Genomic DNA, 17,777 nt, shown 5'->3' on the forward strand with positions numbered 1-17,777 from the left:
GTGGAATTTCTACTTAGAAGGGTGTTGCACCATGGTAGACTTCTCCTCGTTTAGCTACTGTCATTGTTGGTCTTCTATCATACCATCTAGAACACAGAAAATCTGACTTTGAAACATAGTACTGAAATGAGCACTCTTATTCCCAACCAGAAGAAAATCCTTTTCTTGTTAGTCTTATATGTATCTTTTATTGATATGAAAATAATAAGAAAACTTCACTCTCCTGTGGCCCCAGTCAGAAGATATTTCAAAAAACACACCCATTTCCACAAAACACTATTTTACAACCCTATTAATCAGCTTAATGTACCCAAAAACTTACAGATGTAGAATTATCTGCATGGTTTCAGATTTCATACAAGTTTCAGCAATAAAGAAATTAGCTATGAACAACTGCAATAAAGAGATCAGCAACAAATAACTGCAACAAAGTAATTAGCAAGAAACAACTACTACAAAGATATTAGAAATCCGTGGCAAACAACTACAGTAAAGAATGAGGAGCTTGTGTTCAAAAGTCGATAAATGCAAAAAAGGAAATTTCTGAGGAAACACATTTTTAAACTATCATAGAAAGCTACTTTATTGTTCATTTTGTATAGAGATATAATAATGTATTACGCTACTATATAATACCTTCAAATCATAATTTTCCATAAATGTTTGATGAGCAGAAGTGCAAAACAACAACAAATGTTACTGAAATACAACAAAAATACTTGCTGCAGCAATAGTAAACTGGAAATTATTGATCACTTTCAATAATGTCCTTATAAAACAATTCTCCTCCTTCTGGTATTTTAAAATGCCCCTTGAATTTTAAGACATCCTTTTTTTTTCCTTGATGGAAGGTGTCTTAGATCGTAAGGCTTCACTCGGTGAAACAATGTCTTTCTCTTTTTGATAGTCTTTTTCTATTCTACCAAACGCTCTGTCAGGAGGCATATAACTGTGACCATCTTCCACAGAGGCCATTAGTTTGCCCATTATTTTGACTGGTACAGAGTCAGAAAAATAAGTGTATTTCATTTGGATCATTTTTTCGCTGGGACACCAAGATTTCTGAGAAAATTCAGTAGAACAAAGGCTACTTGATTGCAGTCTTTTGTTCTTCCGTTTCATGTCAAGTACAAAAAGCAATCCTTTCATTCGTCTGTGCTCAGAAATGAATTATAATGCACAAACTGTGTAGCCAAACCTGTCTTCAATATAATACTTCACGTATGGAGAGATGGAGAGATTTGGTATTGGCTGATTCTGTCAAATATCAAAACAAACTTTAACTGCATTTGGATATTTGACCTTCATTGCTGCATAGAAATTTTTTACTTGAAGTTTGTACAACCTTTGGTTTGTTATTGATTGATTCTTTTTCTCCAGATCTTGTTCCTTTTTTAATTTCAGTGTACCAATCTTATATGTTGAGCATGTACCTGTATGGGTAGTTTTAAATAAGAAATTAAAGAAGTGATAGAAAATGTATTTACAGAAACATTTCCTCATTTTGATTGTATTCAGCTCAGATGGTAAATATCCTCCTTTGAACTTTTTCCTTGAATAGTGGCTCTCCCTACAGCTATATGTTTCAGAACCATTCTTTACAGCTTGTGTAACTTCCTTATCTGTAGTAGTGCTGTGGTAACTCCTTAGTTAGTTTTTAGATAGTAAACTCCCTGTTAAATGAAATCTATTGACCAAATTTGAGAGTCTGCCTTCGGACATCCCGTACATTGTTCGAAATGTTGCGGGATGTGCAGGTATTGCCTGACCACCTTTTTACCTGGTAGTGTACTGAAATGAAACATTATACTTCTGTTATAACTAGGAATAAAACCATAAATAAATCACCATTCTACAGTTTATTGAGACAATACTTATACAAAATAATTCTGTTACCAAGTGCCAGGTTGTTGTTGACCACTTTATAGAAATTATACAACTTCATGATGATCATACCATTGTGCAGGAAGTGCAAGTGAAATTCAGAACTCTGGTGAAAATCACAAATCTGTTGACATACTAAGCCTAGTGTACATTGAAGTTCAAATTCCAGTATAGCGCTCAGATTCTAAGTGTAGAGCACAGCCAAATCAACATCGAACAACAGGTCCACCACAGCGTAGCATTTCCTAGTTGTGGAGTAGAATATAGCACAATTAAAACTGGCTTGTAGACGTCAGTAGCAGCTTTAAGTAAGGCTCCATGGTTAATGGAGTGGCTGGGGTTGCTGTATATTCTTGGCGGCCAGTCACTGATTTGCTGTGGATTGAAGCGCACACGTGCGAAGGCAGCCTACAATGCCAGCAGCGGGCCACCCTCGGAGAAATGCGGCTGATGATCGATTTCCCAGCCACATTTAATAGGGTACTGCTGCTTGGTATGGAGATTTAACAGTGATGGATACCAAAGCTCTTCCATTGGGGAAGCAGGGAAGCATCTGCTTTGAATTAATGCCACATCCATGGGGTACCCTTCCACGTCATCAGCATCATTGGTGACTCGGGGCCCTGGAGCATAAAGCTGAAAACACCCTGTTCGGGGTCGAAGGTTGTCTGGTGTGGACCTTGGCAGCGGAACAGGTGGAGCCAGCAGCCTGTCTTCTTCTGCATCTGGAATTACTCGTGGTTGGTGAGTGGGCGACACCTCGGGACTGGTAATGATGGTGCAGAGAGGGGAGCAGAAAAAATTGTTGGGAAACTAGTCAGAGATGAAGTTGATTGCCATGTCACAGAACCTTCCGGTCCAGAAGCTGCACCCTGAAGACCTTCTGGATCAAGTGCTAGACAGTTGTTGCCAGAATCCAGGTTGGTTGCCAGTCGAATCTTTTCACCCTCATCAAGGACTCAGGGCAGAACTTGGAAGCAGGCGGTGGTGGTGCTGACCGTGGCATCAGTATGAGCAGGCTCAAGAGAGTTCGGGACTGCCATCCTTGGAGGACTTCCACTGGACTTTTGTCTCTGATAGGTGTGGACCTGTAACTGCTAAAAAAGAAAGTTATTGATGCATTGGTGGAGTGATCCTCGAGGTATTTCTTCACCTGAGTTTTGAAAGTGTGGGCCATCATCTCAACTTCTCCATTAGATTGTGGATGGAATGGGAGCATTGGAATGTGACGAATGCCATGCTGGGTGCAGAAGGCATGAAACTCCTCATTATGGAATTGTGGATCATTGCCAGTTTCAAGCACTTCCGGCAGATGTTCAGTTGCAAAAATTTTTTCTAAGGCTGTAATGGTGTTGGTGGTTGATGTAGCCTTGCATCAGATAATGTACAGAAATCTGGGGTAAGCATCAACTACTATCAAGAACATGGTGTTAAACACTGGCCTGGCAAAATCAATGTGTACCAGCTCCATGGGTGAGCACATGGTGGCCAAGAAGCAAATGAATGTCATGGGGCTGCCTACTGGCTTTGACAGGGTGGACACATTAGGATGAGTCGTTCAATCTCCTGGTTCATGCCCGGCCAGTAAGTGAATGTGCGAGCCAGGAGTTTAGTTCAGGATACACCCCCCCCCCCCCCACCCCCCCCACCCCCCCCCACCCAGTGACCTTGGTGCAATAGATGCTGGACGTGCTGACGTAAAAAAATAGGGAACAACTACTTGGGTGTGTCCTCATTGGAAACGAGCACTATTACTCTGTCGATCAACATTAGCTGATGGTGGGAATTAAAGAAGTGACAGAATGCCACGGAATCCTTGATAGGTTGTTGTTCGGGCCATCCATCAAGTACGTGACTTTGGATTTGTTGCAGTACCTTGTTGTTACCGGCTGCATCTGCGACCTGTGTACTGGTAATGGGAAAAGAATCTACAGCGGCTTCTGCTTTTTCATCATTGTGAAAATACATAATTTCTTCTTTTTGAACTCTGGATCGGGTCCCCATGGAAGCCGGAAGAGAGCATCAGCATTGGTTTGCTCTGTCATGTTGCGAAAGTGTATCTCATAGTGTTAGTGCTCCAAAAGTACAGCCCAGCACTGTAAACATAGAGCAGTCGGGACTAGAATACTGGAATCTTTGGTGCTGGACTGAATAAGATGATCTGCAGTTTATGGTGCCATAAACAAAAATTTGGAATTCCTTCAATGCAGTGATGATGGCCAGTGCTTCTTTTTCTTTTGGTGAGTACCTGTGTTCCGTGCCAGTCAATGTTTTTGGTGCATAAGCCACATGGTGCTCAGAGCTATCCGCCTCCCTGTGTGCCAGGACTGCTCCAATGCCGGTATCAGATGTGAACGTTGTAATAATTATCTGCTTTGTTGGATCAAAACATGCAAGGCATGGGGCCTTAACAACTGGCATTTCAACCTTTGGAAGGCACACTGTGTACTGAAAAGGCACCCTTTTTATGCATATCTCGGACAGGGGGGCGGTTTCTGTTGCTACTGCAGGTAAGAACTTTTGGTAATACGAGTATGATGTCTTCCCCAGAAAGGAAAGAAGTTGCTTTAGCATTGTTGGCCTGGGAAATTTGATTATGGCTTCGACATGTTTATACAGTGGACAATTGCCTGGCTGGAAATGATGTGGCCAAGGTACTTAATCTCCGGCTGGAAAAAACATTTTTCTTTTCTGCATTTTAGGTCAGCCTCCCTTAAGACACTGAATAAAGATTTCAGATTGCGAAGGTGTTCTTCTGTGATTCTCCCTGTTACAATGATGTTGTCTAAATAGTTAATGCATCCATCCAAAAACCGTTGAAAAATGGCAAGGAACTTGCTGTACCAAACATTAAGCGTTTCAAATGATAAAGCCCGTGCGGCATGTTGCATCAAGGAGAAGCTGGAGATAAGAATCCACTAGGTCTGTTTTGGGGTAGAAGTTTCCTCCTTTTAATTTTGACAGCAATTCTTATGGCTTAGGAATATGATGTGTTCAATCTCTGATTGAACGTTGACAGTCACTTTAAAACACCAAAAGGGAAATCTTCTCAGATGATTTTCGCACGATGTTTATTGGGGTAGCCCATTGACTTGAAGGAACAGGTTCTAAAACTCTTAATTGCAGTTAGGCGATCCAGTTCTTCCTCTACTTGGGCTCTGAGAGCTAACGGAATGATGCGGGTTCAAACGTACTAAGGGCATGCATTATGTTTCAGTATGATGTGCACCTCAAAATCGTTTGCAGTGCTGAGTTCCAGGCTGAACAGGTCCTCATAACCCTGGCAAAGTGCCTCTAGGTCCTAGTACAGAACATCTTTGGGTAGCAAATTCACTGAATCATCTGTTGAAAATCCAAATTTCTGAAAAGAGTCCAGTCCAAACAGGTTGTCAGCGGAAACACTGTTTGTGGTGTCACCGCCAGACACCACACTTGCTAGGTGGTAGCCTTTAAATCGGCCGCGGTCCATTAGTATACGTCGAACCCGCGTGTCGCCACTGTCAGTGATTGCAGACCGAGTGCCACCACACGGCAGGTCTAGAGAGACTTCCTAGCACTCGCCCTAGTTGTACAGCCGACTTTGCTAGCGATGCTACACTGACAAATACGCTCTCATTTGCCGAGACGATAATTAGCATAGCCTTCAGCTACTTCAATTGCTACGACCTAGCAAGGCGCCATTACCAGTTTATATTGAGATTATAATTCTGTATCATCAAGAGCGATGTTCTACAATTATGGATTAAAGTTAAGTATTACAGCAACTGCGTCTGTTTTTCTAAGTTCTCATTTCCTTGTAATGTTCCAGACCTCACGCCAGCCTGCGTGAGCTTAAACGCGTGCCTTTCGGCTACCGGTCATAGTGGATTGGCTGTCTGGCCAGTCCACTACACTGTTAACGACTAAGAAGGTAATGTTGCGAGTGACATGGCTGTTGGAAGTTTGACTTGACTGCATACTGGGATGGTATGTTCATTATACACCATTAGACGTCTCTTTGTTTCTTGCAAGGGAGGAGCTCCAAGTTTCAAATAGGTACTGCAATGCAGAATTCTCACAGCTGTGCCAGTGTCTACTTGTATTTGAAATGGTTTCTCTGCAATTTGCACTTCTACAAAAAGTTAATGGAGGTCTTTTGATGGTCTATAGTGGCTACCAGATTATGATCCTGTCCCTGATCATTTCTTCTGCATAGAACTCCTTACTTTTAGGGGTAACAAAATGACATTTTCTCTCTAAACCTTGCAACTCTGCAGCCCATTCTCTATGAGTCTGGTTTGGCTGTTTCTTGCATTGGTAAAATGCTACCTCGGAGGAAATAACATGGGTACGCTGCTGGTAATATTTAGCGAGCAATGAACTAATATTTGAAAAGGTGAGCTCTGAAGGCTTAGATAAGAGGGCAATATGCATAGTAGCTGGTAAATCTCACGTTTTGACTAAGACAGGAACAAATATTTCATGAAGCTAGTATCAGTTACCTCAAGCACGTGGAAGTGCTCCAGTAATCTTAATTTGTAGGCTTCTCAGTTCTCTAAAGCCTCATCTAAGGAAGGAAAAGCGAGCACTTGTCGAGATGCTTGTGTCTGCAACAAGCCTTGAATAAGTGGTTGGAGGGTGTTCAGTAGCAGCTTCTGATTCTCATCCTGCTGATAAATAAGTTTAATGCATAGAGCTTCCAGTGTCGATGCTTGCTGGCTCGTTGCCATTTTTATTGTGTTATAACCAGGAATAACACAATAGATATGTCACCATTCTACGGTTTATTGAAACAACACTGATACAAAATAATTCTGTTACCAAGCGTCAGGTTGTTGATGAATAGTTTGTGGAAATTATATAACTTGAAGGTGATTATGCCAGGTAAGTCTTTCCGCTCCCGGGATTGGAATGACTCCTTATCCTCTCCCTTAAAACCCACTTCCTTTCGTCTTCCCCTCTCCTTCCCTCTTTCCTGATGAGGCAACAGTTTGTTGCGAAAGCTTGAATTTTGTGTGTATGTTTGTGTTTGTTTGTGTGTCTATCGACCTGCCAGCGCTTTTGTTCGGTAAGTCACCTCATCTTTGTTTTTTTTAATATATATATAATAGAGGGAATTTTGTGTGTATGTATGTGTCTGTTTGTGTTTCTATCGACCTGCCAGCGCTTTCGTATGGTAAGTCACATCATCTTTTTATATATGGTTATAATAGAGGGAAACATTCCACGTAGGAAAAATATATCTAAAAACAAAGATGATGTGACTTACCAAATGAAAGTGCTGGCAGGTCGACAGACACACAAACAAACACAAACATACACACAAAATTCAAGCTTTCGCAACAAACTGTTGCCTCATCAGGAAAGAGGGAAGGAGAGGGAAAGACGAAAGGATGTGGGTTTTAAGGGAGAGGGTAAGGAGTCATTCCAATCCCGGGAGCGGAAAGACTTACCTTAGGGGGAAAAAGGGACGGGTATACACTCGCACACACACACATATACAGACACAAGCAGACAAATTTAAATATATTATATAATATATAGCAAAACTCCTTTACTACTTTAAGTGTCTCATTTCCTAATCTAATTCCCTCATCATCACCCAACTTAATTCGACTACATTCCATTATCCTCGTTTTGCTTTTGTTGATGTTCATTTTATATCCTCCTTTCAAGACACTGTCCATTCCGTTCAGCTGCTCTTCCAAGTCCTTTGCTGTCTCTGACAGAATTACAATGTCATCGGCGAACCTCAAAGTTTTTATTTCTTCACCATGGATTTTAATACCTACTCAGAATTTTTCTTTTGTTTCCTTTACTGCTTGCTCAATATACAGATTGAATAACATTGGGGAGAGGCTACAACCCTGACCCACTCCCTTCCCAACCACTGCTTCCCTTTCATGCCCCTCGACTCTTATAACTGCCACCTGGTTTCTGTACAAATTGTAAATAGCCTTTCGCTCCCTGTATTTCACCCCTGCCACCTTCAGAATTTGAAAGAGAGTATTCCAGTCAACATTGTCAAACGCTTTCTCTAAGTCTACAAATGCTAGAAACGTAGGTTTGCCTTTCCTTAATCTTCCTTCTAAGATTAGTCGTAAGGTCAGTATTGCCTCACGTGTTCCAATATTTCTACAGAATCCAAACTGATCTTCCCCGAGGTCAGCTTCTACCAGTTTTTCCATTCGTCTGTAAAGTATTCACGTTAGTATTTTGCAGCTGTGAATTATTAAACTGATAGTTCGGTAATTTTCACATCTGTCAATACCTGCTTTCTTTGCGATTGGAATTATTATATTCTTCTTAAAGTCTGAGGGTACTTCGCCTGTCTCATACATCTTGCTCACCAGATGCTAGAGTTTTGTCAGGACTGGCTCTCCCAAGACCGTCAGTAGTTCTGATGGAATGTTGTCTACTCCCGGGGCCTTGTTTCGGCTCAGGTCTTTCAGTGCTCTGTCAAATTCTTCTCGCAGTATCGTATCTCCCATTTCATCTTCATCTACATTCTCTTCCATTTCTATAATATTGTCCTCAAGTACATCGCCCTTGTATAAACCCTCTATATACTCCTTCCACCTTTCTGCCTTCCCTTCTTTGGTTAGGACTTGGTTTCCATCTGAGCTCTTGATATTCATACAAGTGGTTCTCTTTTCTCCAAAGGTCTCTTTAATTTTCTTGTAGGCAGTATCTATCCTACCCCTAGTGAGATAAGCCTCTACATCCTTACATTTGTCCTCTAGCCATCCCTGCTTAGCCATTTTGCACTTCCTGTCGATCTCATTTTTGAGACGTTCGTATTCCTTTTTGCCTGCTTCATTTACTGCGGTTTTATGTTTCCTCCTTTCATCAATTAAATTCAATATTTCCTCTGTTACCCAATGATTTCTATTAGCCCTCATCTTTTTACCTATTTGATCCTCTGCTGCCTTCACTACTTCATCCCTCAGAGCTACCCATTCTTCTTCTACTGTACTTCTTTCCCCCACTGCTGTCAATTGTTCCCTTATGCTCTCCCTGAAACTCTGTACAACCTCTGGTTTAGTTAGTTTATCCAGGTCCCATCTCCTTAAATTCCCACCTTTATGCAGTTTCTTCAATTTTAATCTGCAGTTCATAACCAATAGATTGTGGTCAGAGTCCACATCTGCCCCTGGAAATATCTTACAATTTAAAACCTGGTTCCTAAATCTCTGTCTTACCATTATATAATCTATCTGATACCTTTTAGTATCTCCGGGATTCTTCCATGTATACAACCTTCTTTTATGATTCTTGAACCAAGTGTTAGCTATGATTAAGTTATGCTCTGTGCAAAATTCTACAAGGTGGCTTCCTCTTTCATTTCTTCCCCCCAATCCATATTCACCTATTATGTTTCCTTCTCTCCCTTTTCCTACTGACGCATTCCAGTCACCCATGACTATTAAATTTTCGTCTCCCTTCACTACCTGAATAATTTCTTTTATCTCGTCATACATTTCATCAATTTCTTCATCATCTGCAGAGCTAGTTGGCATATAAACTTGTACTACTGTAGTAGGCGTGGGCTTCGTGTCTATTTTGGCCACAATAATGCGTTCACTATGCTGTTTGTAGTAGCTTACCCGCACTCCTATTTTTTATTCATTATTAAACCTACTCCTGCATTACCCCTATTTGATTTTGTATTTATAACCCTGTATTCACCCGACCAAAAGTCTTGTTCCTCCTGCCACCGAACTTCACTAATTCCCACTGTATCTAACTTTAACCTATCCATTTCCCTTTTTAAATTTTCTAACCTACCTGCTCGATTAAGGGATCTGGCATTCCACGCTCCGATCCATAGAATGCCAGTTTTCTTTCTCCTGATAACAACGTCCTCTTGAGTAGTCCCCTCCCGGAGATCCGAATGGGGGACTCTTTTACCTCCGGAATATTTTACCCAAGAGGACACCATCATTATTTAACCATACAGTAAAGCTGCATGCCCTCCAGATAATACCGGGCGCTATTATCAAAATTGGGCACTGGTCTTCTTCGATTCTTCTGTAGCCAAAGTCGCTAAGTTGCTGAATCATATGAACCTATGGCAGCAGCAAGGGGCATACTTTCCAACAATTGGCAGGTGTCAAAGTTAGACATGTTTCCTGCCCCATGGTGTGAAACAAGTGGACTTGCCCTCTTCGGGTCTGCCGTGTGTTAAAGCCAGTGATGATCTGATTGCAGTGACTTCATGACGCTGCACATCTTCATCAGTTACATGTAAACTGAAACATCATAATGACCTGTTCACAACATTTTTTTGACTCTTGTGTCTCCCCATTTGCACCTGTTTCTACTTGAATGGCCAATCTGTTGGTCCTACCCGAGTTGTCATTTGATCCATGGTCAACAGGATATTCACATCTAGTGGTCTGCCACAAAATAGGCCATTTGGCAACAGTTTGTGACTATGAACAAGCCACAGCAAGGTCATCGAGGCCCATTGTCTTCCCTGGACCCAGAAGTGGTCTCCGACACCCCTCAAGTGTCACCCTGTTGAGTTCTGCTGACATTGGTAGTGTAGAGGTGGCCATTTCAGTTTGAAGTGGACACAGGAGTGACAGTTAGCCTCATTAAGTAGCTCTTGGGTTACCTTGCACTGCAGCAGCCAGTCATCACATTATGCCATACAGTAAACAGTGTATCCCTTTAAAGGGTTGGGTTGGGTTGTTTTGGGGGAGGAGACCAGACAGCGAGGTCATCGGTCTCATTGGATTAGGGAAGGATAGGGAAGGAAGTTGGCCGTGCCCTTTGAAAGGAACCATCCCGGCATTTGCCTGCAGCGATTTAGGGAAATCATGGAAAACCTAAAGCAGGATGGCCGGACGTGGGATTGAACCATCGTCCTACCGAATGCGACTCCAGTGTGCTAACCACTGCACCACCTCGCTCGGTATATCCCTTTAAAGGAACAATTCTCCAACTCTGCATGTTATAAGGATGTGGAATGGCAAATTACTTAGGTAGTGATTAATTCACCATTGGAGCAAAATATTTTTTGGATTGGACACCTTTTCTACTTTTTGGATTGACAAAGGGCATTTAATCCCTTAGTCAGTCTTTTTCAAAGATTTGGCCTCTTTGCTATGGTCATATGACCAGCTGTTTGAGAATATCTCAGGTCGAGCGGAAAATTTCAAGGCATACATCTTCCTTAACCTGTCTGCAACACCTAAATTTTGTCGCTTCTGTTGTGTTGGCAGAAGAGCCAACACCGTGTTACGAATGGAGGCCGAAATGCACACGTTTTAGCTCACGCAGGCTAGCATGAGGAGGGAAGAACTGTACTGACGTGAGGTCTGGAACATGACAAGGAATGAGAATTCAGAAAGCGGACATAATTAGTTTGATACTTAACTTTAATCCATTAATGATGAACGTCGCTCTTGACGGTACATGATTCACAATTCTGTTCAGTATACATGCTTGAAGAATGTGGCGCCTTGCTAGGTCGTAGCAAATGACGTAGCTGAAGGCTATGCTAAACTGTCGTCTCTGCAAATGAGAGCATATGTAGACAGTGAACCATCGCTAACAAAGTCAGCTGTACAACTGGGGCGAGTGCTAGGGAGTCTCTGTAGACTAGACCTGCCGTGTGGCGGCACTCGGTCTGCAATCACTGATAGTGATGACACATGGGTCCTACCTATACTAACGGACCATTAAACAGAGATGTCACAGACTCATATCTGATTCAACGGCCAGAGGAGTTTTTGGCAAAGGTGTCATGGGACCAGCATTTTTCATGCATCATCTTATGTGACATGTATCAGCAGTTGTCACTGGATCCCATTCTTCAGAGTTTCTGAGTCTTCAATAGCGCCTTTGGAAGTTATTAGTTTAGTTGCTTCCCTTTTAGAATATTTTTGGTGTCAGGAATATATCAACAATATTTGCAAAAACTGATTCATAACATTTCTTGTTGTGTAAAATGTCTCTGGGTCACAGGCACCAAGCAAGAGGAGCATGTACGGAATCTGCATGTGGTTTTCCAATACCTTCAGGAAAAAGACGATTGTTGCAAATTGGAAAAATGTGGTTTTTTTCTCCAAAAGGTGCATCTTGTGGGTCATGTTCTCAGCATAGGTGGCCTCATCTCTACAGAGGAGCATATCAGGCCTGTCATCAAGCTGCCAGAACCTAAGAAAGTGAAGGAAATCCAGTTCTTTTTGGGCAAGATTTCATTTTATTCTAAGTTCATTACCCATGCTGCGCACATGTGTTATTTCTTAACAGGCTTCACCAAGAGAGTGTCAAATTTGTCTGGTGTGTGGATTATCAAGGCTTTTCACTCCCTCACTCACTGTTTGTGGTCCGCTCCCTATTTGGCTTCTTTTGCACTGGGTAAAACTAACCCTATTGGAGGGCAGCGTGGAGGGTAAAAATCATAGGGGGAGACCAAGAGATGAATACACTAAGCAGATTCAGAAGGATGTAGGTTGCAGTAGGTACTGGGAGATGAAGAAGCTTGCACAGGATAGAGTAGCATGGAGAGCTGCATCAAACCAGTCTCAGGACTGAAGACCACAACAACAACAACAACAACAACAAAACTAACCCTGGCCTCTGAAGTGTCCAAGTATGGCATTGTGTTGTCCTGTTGCATGAGAACCTGGTTGGCACTTTCTGCAGTGAATGGTAACTACTCAGAAGTCGAAAAAAAGGCACTGGCTGTCATTTTTGGGATAAAAAAGTTTCATATTGTGTGTGGGGCAGAGTTTCTGACTCATCACCAACCATAAACTTTCCGTATATTGTGCCCACGTCACAAGTTGCTGGATAAGACTTCCCACTGACTGAAGACACGAGAACTCTTCCTCAGTAACTATCGTTATGACATTCAATTTCAGCCCACCACCTAGCATGCAAATGTAGATGCATTATCTGATTGCCTGCAGGATCGTATCTGGAGAGCATGCTCTTTCAAGAGTGGATTCGGTGTGGCTTAAATTTTTTTTTTTTTACAAGATAGACTCATTTTGTCCAGAGTCCTCATGCTTGCTAACGAGGAGCAAAGCTGTTGAGTGGTTGTCCCTCCAGTGTTGCATCCTCATGTACTCCAGCTCCTGCATGCTTTGCATAGGGGTATGACTTGTATGAAGACTTTGGCACGTCATCACGTCTACTGGCTGGTGGTCGGCCTTGATATTGATCATCTTGTGTGGTGTAGGTGTAGTTTGGTAGAATGTTTGCAGGAGCCTCGTCCACAGGGTGTTTTGGATTTGTTGCACCACGAGTCATATGCACTGGACAGTTGCGGCCTGAATGTTTTCCTCGCTGGGCTGCTGTTTGGGCCCAGTCTTTCAGCCAGTGGCAGCACTGGCTACAAGGTGTAGTGGTGGGCCACAGATATTGGCAGTTGTTGCAGTGGATGTCGGTTGGAAGCAGCTGGTCCATCTTTGCAGTCAGCTGCAGTCTGTTGGACCTCTAATGCCGCCATCTCCAAGGCAACCAGGTGATGGTGGCGGTCGCGGCATTCTTCCAGTGAGAGAATTCCGATTGTGGCAATGTGCTCATCCCACCTCGCCCTCCACCATCCTATGTTTGACCATGGAATAGGGTGAGTGCAGGATTAGCTTCTGTACCTACCACTATGGAGCCCATGGAATTTGATTTGGTGCCCTCTTCTCCCTGCTCACCAGTGGCAGAGTTCCTGCTGTTGGACTGGACATTACCCCAACCTCCACAATCTTCCACCCCTGTTGTGTCAGCATTGTCTCCTTTAGTGGTCGATCCACTGCTTGGGAATCTCTCTCCCTCTGTGATTGGGTGATGGAGGTCATGGTAGAAACTAGATCATTTCAACCTTACATGGCCTTTTCAGGTAGTACAGCTTAGTACTGCCAGCAGACGTTGAGATTCATGCAGAGGAGCTTTGTTGATATCACTGCAGAACAGTACAGAACACTGTCATGAAGGGTGCCTACGAAGCATGGCATGGGCAGAGTCACCGACTCAGATGTTTATCTGCCAGCAGCAGTAGGTCTGATCTGGCAGATCTAACACTGATTTCAATGCCTACACACCAAGCCTTCCCTGTTAAGTGCTCCATTTCTGTGTATTCAGTTATCAATCGCTTGTACTGACTGCATGCCTAGTTTTCCTCCGTGTTTGTACTCTGCGCAGTGTTCAGAGTCCCTGCTCCTCCTTCATCGGAGAACACCATAGAAAAGTGACAAACCTGAACTGGCAGATACTTGAAAGATGTATGTAAACTATCATGTTAAAACATGCTTCAGAGTTTCAAGGACCAGCATCAAACAAAAAATGTAAGAATTTTCTACAGTCCCATACATGTGTCTCTCATAGGGACCGTTAATATAGTGTTAGATGAATTACAAAGTATACGGTGACATTTAAACAGTCGTACTTCCCATGATCTGAACACAAATGCAAAGGGAAGAAACCTTAATATGTGTTACAGTGGTGTGCACTTCACTGTGGTTTGCAATACAGCTAAAATTTGCTGTTATTAGTAGCAAGCAGTAAAGTAAACAAAAGAAAAATTCAGAGTGGGAATAAAAATCCATGGAGAAGAAATAAAAACTTTGAGGTTTGCCGATGATACTGTATTTCTGTCAGAGACAGCAGTTGAACGGAATGGACAGTGACTTGAAAGGAGGATTAAGATGAACATCAACAAAAGCAAAATGAGGATAATGGGATGTAGTCAAATTAAATCAGGTGATGCTGAGGCAATTAGATTAGAAAATGAGACACTGAAAGTAGTAGATGAGTTTTGCTATTTGAGGAGCGAAATTACTGATGATGGTTGAAGTTGAGAGGATATAAAATGTAGACTGGCAATGGCAAGGAAAGCATTTTTGAAGAAGAGAAATTTGTTAACATCGAGTATAGATTTAAGTGTCAGGAAGTCTTTTTCTCAAAGTATTTGTATGGAGTGTAGCCATGCATGGAAGTGAAACATGAACAATAAATAGTTTAGACAAGAAGAGAATAGAAGCTTTCGAAATGTGGTGCTACAGAAGAATGCTAAAGATTAAATGGGTAGATCACATAACTGATGAAGAGGTACTGAATGGAATTGGGGAGAAGAGGAATTTATGACACAACTTGACTAGAAGAGGGGATCGGTTGGTAGGACATGTTCTGAGGCATCAAGGGATCACCAATTTAGTATTGGAGGGTAGCGTTGGAGGGTAAAAATCGTAGAGGGGGACCAAGATATGAATACACTAAGCAGATTCAGAAGGATGTAGGGTGCAGTAGTTACTTGGATATGAAGAAGCTTGCACAGGATAGAGTAGCATGGAGAGCTGCATCAAACTAGTCTCTGGACTGAAGACCACAACAACAACAGTAGCTACATATACTGTTATTGAGCAAATGCATTAGCACATGAGTGTAAGAATACTAAGGCCCTCAAGAGGCTTCTGGAAGATGTCCAGTTGTTGACTTAAGCAATATTTTTTTTTAATTTGTTATTATTTACTGACAGTTGCACATCTTTATATGAGATTTTCCATTAATCATTTATTATTTATTGATTACTATCCAGTAAATCTCCCCCAACCTGGGATTCTGGGTGATGTTTCCATAACTCTCCCTGTTTCCTAAACCTTGTCAGGCCTTATCCGTCATACCTCTTTCTTTCCCTCCAACACTGCTGTCAGAAGAAGGAGCCACTAGCTCTTCTGAAAGCTTGTGTATTTTCTTACACTTTATATGTGTTTTCTTGTGCTGCCACATTTTGGGTAGATTTTTATCTATCCAGTCACATTTTCAGACATTGATTATTTTTGTTGATATAAAGGAAAATATAGTTGTATGCACCGGTAAGTAATAGGACAAAGCACATGCTACAAGGATGTGGAAGTAAAAGTCTGCCATGGCCTGCTCGAAGAAACCAAAATGTTCAAATTTGTGTGAACTCTTATGGGACTTAACTGCTAAGGTTATCAGTCCCTAATCATACACACTACTTAACCTAAATTATCCTAAGGACAAACACACACACTCATGCCCAAGGGAGGACTCGAACCTCCTCCAGGACCAGCAGCACAGTCCATGACTGCAGCACCTTAGGCTGCTCGGCTAATCCCGCGCGGCTCGAAGAAACCGTCCTGGCATTTGCTTCAGTGGTAGGGGAGAAACAATGGAAAACCTAACTATGATGTAAAGCCCACTCATTGTAACAAGAGTTCGTAAACAAGTGCTTCACCAAAAGTTGCTGCTCACACCTATCTGTATTACATTTGTTATTAGAATTTCAATGGCAAACAACAAAATTTGAGAGACTGCAGGAAACAGTGAAATGACAGATATCACAGAGCCACTCAGTGTTATATCTGAACCACTATTTTTTATTCCATCAACAGGGGCAGGTATGCTATTAATATATCTGCAGAAACAGGCAAATAGAAGATAGCTGTAGGAAGCATTCTTATGGTGTATGATAAGCAACTAATGTCTGCCATCATTAATTTAAATTTAAATATTCCATACAGGTGACCAGATGAACCAGTCACATGCTGCTTTAATTTATTTTTGAAGACTGGCAGCACTTTGATGTTAATTATGTTGTGTGGAAGCTCATTGTAAAAACTACTGCCTGTACCTACTGACTGGATTTTTATTCATTACTTTTAGATACTTATTTTCTATGTGATAATCATTCCTATTTGTAGTCAATTTGTCTTGGCTTAAAGTGTCTGGACAGTGAAGCTGTCAGAAAAGAATTATTTCATATGTGTACAACACTAGTACAGTTAGTATCTTGAGGTCTTTTAAATTTGTCTCTGCAAAAATTTCTTTGAGACATTTTTATAATACGCATAATGGATTTGTTACAAAGCTTTAACAATATTTGTATGTGCATATATGGAGTGCAATGTAGACCAGAATGCAACAAGCTAAGAGTCAACATATGAGACCGTAGGAAAATTTTGGTGAAGTTTCTTGTTTTAAAGTGCTAGTTGCTTTATTCATAAGAAATACGTTAGAGATTATTTTGGATCAGACCTTACCTATATGATTTACCCAATTAATGTAACTGCCCACTACGACACCCATGAATTTATAACTGTTTGTTTCCTTTTGGACTAAGTTTCCAAGACTAAGTCTTGTTACTATTGTGATTTATCACTATAGCTATGTCATTTGCCCTTCAAGATTGCTATCAGATGTGTTTTCAGTACTCAGAGGGAGCTTTTTTTTCAAATTCATCAACAGTGTCACAGCTACCAATAAGAGAAGTGTCTTCAGTGTACACAATAACTTTGCCTTCTAATATAATATTTATGCAAAAGATGAAAAGTAATTATCCAAGTGCTGAACTCTGAGGTACTCCGTACTTGACTCCAACTCATCTACAATAGCTAATAACAACATTGCTTTTTATTTTATATTTCATTTCATGGCACTGTTCTCTCTGTTTCACAAAAGATTTTATGAGATTGGTTAACTTTTATCATTCCATAATGATGTAGCTTCCACACTAATGTGTCATGACATACACAATCAAAAGCTTTGGAGAGATCAAGAAACAAACCACAGACTTTCTTTCTTTCATTTAATACATTTAAAATGAATGCTTCAAAGTTTACAACTGCTGTGCTAGTTGACCTATGTTTCCTGAAACCGTGTTGCACCTGTGAAATTAACTAATCTGTCTTCTGTAACTGTTTCTAGCATTTTTTTTTAAAAAATGCAAGTAATGTTTATGGGTCTGTAATTTAATGGAGTCATTTTGTTGCCTCATTTATGTAATGGAATTACTTTATTCTTTTTTTTTAAGCATTCAGGAAAAAATCTTCTTCCGAAGTGATGTCTATCGAAAACATGAACTGTTGTCCTATATATTGAGCACATTGTATAATTAAAGTTCATTAAAAGATGTCTCATCTAGCCCTTCTGTATTCTTAGCT

General features: G+C 41.3%; 1 long non-coding RNA gene across 5 annotated transcripts in view; it reads left to right on the forward strand.

The window, feature by feature from the left end:
* LOC124771002 overlaps window positions 1-17,777 on the forward strand; it is a 95,176-nt gene that overhangs the window by 7,262 nt on the left and 70,137 nt on the right. Inside the window, exon 2 of one of the 5 annotated variants that reach the window (XR_007013260.1) lies at window positions 5,693-5,794. The exons of the other annotated variants lie outside the window; for them this stretch is intronic. This is a non-coding gene — a long non-coding RNA (uncharacterized LOC124771002). The remainder of the gene's footprint in view (window positions 1-5,692; window positions 5,795-17,777) is intronic. 5 annotated transcript variants of the gene reach the window in all.

Source organism: Schistocerca piceifrons, unplaced genomic scaffold (assembly GCF_021461385.2).
Source record: "Schistocerca piceifrons isolate TAMUIC-IGC-003096 unplaced genomic scaffold, iqSchPice1.1 HiC_scaffold_851, whole genome shotgun sequence".
NCBI lineage: Eukaryota > Metazoa > Arthropoda > Insecta > Orthoptera > Acrididae > Schistocerca > Schistocerca piceifrons.